Source organism: Aplysia californica, unplaced genomic scaffold (assembly GCF_000002075.1).
Source record: "Aplysia californica isolate F4 #8 unplaced genomic scaffold, AplCal3.0 scaffold00064, whole genome shotgun sequence".
NCBI lineage: Eukaryota > Metazoa > Mollusca > Gastropoda > Aplysiida > Aplysiidae > Aplysia > Aplysia californica.
In genome coordinates, this window is record NW_004797334.1 from 340,374 (window position 1) to 343,205 (window position 2,832).

The following is a 2,832-nucleotide window of genomic DNA, read 5'->3' on the forward strand; positions in this document are numbered from 1 at the left end:
TGCTGACCCAATATTAATTTTAATCCAGTTTTGATCCAATAAGGCCTGAAGTCATGCACTTCGATCTGAGCAAGCCTCTCTAAAATAACACGAAACCTTGTTTATAATACAAGAGCTTGTCAAGCATGTGCAAAAAGTCTATATGTGGTTCTTTGAGCTGATTTGAAAAGATGACTCCATTTAAACGACTAATTGTGTACTTGAAAATTATCGTGTCTATGAGTCGTTTAACTTGACTGATCTTTTGACGTTGTCCGTATCGGGCGGTTTCAGATGCTGCAAAATAGTTTCTCATGTTGTACACTTGCCTGCTCACGCTGAAATTAATTACTTACCCACATTACCACCCGTCCTTCGAGTTAAGATACATTAAAATTTTATGTATCCACCCCGATTTATTAATCACTTATCATTTCAAAAGACACCGCGATGTAATAATGGTGAATTAAATGGGTTGAGTTAGCCTAGAATCAGTTGTCAGAACATGGAAAATACGTACACTTTTACTTTAGAAGATGTCTATTTGATTTTTACAGATTGTACATATTTGTTATGTGTGTGAATGAGTGCGCACGCACGTATTATATTGTGTGTGCATGAGCACGCGTACGAGTGTGTGTATGTGTGTGTGTGTGTGTGTGTGTATGTGTGTGTGTGTGTGTGTGTGTGTATGTGGTGTATATCTCTGTGAGTGGAGTGGTGTGTGTGCGAGTATGTGTGTGTACGAATACGTCTGTTTGTGCATATACATGTATCTGTTTAAAGGTGGGCTGTACAAATTTTGATTCGAAATACGATTCTACAACAAGCTGAACTGTAAATGTGTTCGGGTTAGCCTAGAATCAGTTGTCAGAACATGGAAAATACGTACACTTTTACTTTAGAAGATGTCTATTTGATTTTTACAGATTGTACATATTTGTTATGTGTGTGAATGAGTGCGCACGCACGTATTATATTGTGTGTGCATGAGCACGCGTACGAGTGTGTGTATGTGTGTGTGTGTGTGTGTGTGTGTGTGTGTGTGTATGTGGTGTATATCTCTGTGAGTGGAGTGGTGTGTGTGCGAGTATGTGTGTGTACGAATACGTCTGTTTGTGCATATACATGTATCTGTTTAAAGGTGGGCTGTACAAATTTTGATTCGAAATACGATTCTACAACAAGCTGAACTGTAAATGTGTTCGGGTTTTTTTCCCCGGTAAGAAGCTAATGAGTGTACATAGCCTTAAATATAAGCTAAACGAAAAGGTGTAGGCAGACACAGATTCATATCAAAATAAAGCACAACTTCCGGAACGGGAAACGAAACGGAAGTTTACTTCTGTTGGGCTTGACTGGAATCAGCTTCTAGGCTCAGTGTTTCGTACCGTTTCTTTAGATTTAGATCTAGTTAACTGACGGCTTTCTATCTATGTTTGCATTTTAGTCTCCTTTGTCGACCAAGGTGTCTAATCGTTTGTATTCTTACACACACTATGGAGCAAGTTGTGGAATCTATATACGGATAAAATCCGTGCTGTGGGACATCAATACTTGTCACAGCATTCCCGTCATTCCGTCCATCCATGATCTGATCTCCAATGATTCATGATAATTTCCCAAACAATAGTTCAAAAAAGCTTGAAAAGACGACTCTTTTTAAGCATTTTCATTTAGTAGTATACATATTTTGTGTTTAATTGTAAGGTATAGGCCTAAGCCTTCAGGACGGGTTTTCAGAAGACTTCACCATAGCCAAAAGCCAAGGCCAAAGCAAAGGGAGAAACTGTCACGTTTGCATCTGCAAGTGCAAGAGTAAGTCTTCTTGTTACATGTAGATTCTAGATCTAGTAGCCTACCCACCTGGCAGGAGTGTACATAGTACTGTAGTACAGCGGAGTCCGCTTTCTGAAATCTGCAGGACCTGCAGATTTTTTTCAGTTTGGTGTTTTGAGGGGTTTGTGTAAAGGCCACCTCTATTCTCACCGGGGGTGAGAATAGTGCAGGCGGGTCTTGTGGCTATTCTCACCTGGTGCGCGTGTCAACAAATTTTGCGTTCACCCTAAACCACAGAATTCTACACTGTGATAAGAGAAAAATTGTAGAATTCTGTGCTGTGAACAAACGTTCCATTACAAACAACTGTACTTGTAGCCTACTAAAAGCGTACAATTTTGTCTGTGGGCAGGGGAGAGAGAGAGAGTGAGAGAGAGAACAATACAAAATGGCGACCCGCGTAGTTCGGCTCGATTCGAAAAGTTAAATAGCCGTAGCATCTTTGTAGACAACCAAATTAATTTACTTTTGTGTTTTAACATCATTTTTTAACTTTGTTTTGGTCAATTTGATCGTCCACACCGATAGACAGTATTCAGAAAGAGACACAGAGAGAGAGAAGAGGGGAGGAGTAGATCTTGCGAGAACTTCCGGGCGGGTGAGAATAGCCACTTTCTTGTGTAAATAGTAGATCGAAGTGATTATTCGGACTCGAGTCCGAATATGAAAAAATGTTATTCGGACTCTGATTCTTGTCCAGCATGACATCACTTCCGACTTCCTGTGACTCGTGAATCTGGCTTCCTGTCCTGCCTCACTCGTGACTCGCCTCAGGCTGGGTAGAGACCGGGATCACTTCGGGCAAAAAGGCGTTTTGTGCAGGAGCCGAGTTTTAATCTTATGATGAATTTGAGGCCGGCCTGGAAAGTTATAGCGCTTCTAATAAATGTTTATTTGTCAAGAGGTCATCAGAAGCAATTAAAGATGGCTCGTTAGCGAATTAATTATTTTCCCCAGTTTATAATATATCTCTCAATGGAGAATCTCGGACATTAAAAATTTGTCTGTCTTTTT

The 2,832-nt window shown here is 40.3% G+C and overlaps 1 protein-coding gene across 1 annotated transcript in view; it reads left to right on the plus strand.

Annotated features, from left to right (window-relative positions):
• Positions 1-1,749: 1,749 nt before the first annotated feature.
• The window catches only part of LOC101862568 (DNA ligase 1), a gene marked incomplete at its 5' end in the record, with an annotated part of 8,956 nt that continues 7,873 nt past the window's right edge, over positions 1,750-2,832 (plus strand). Inside the window, 1 exon segment of the mRNA XM_005093452.2 lies at positions 1,750-1,797.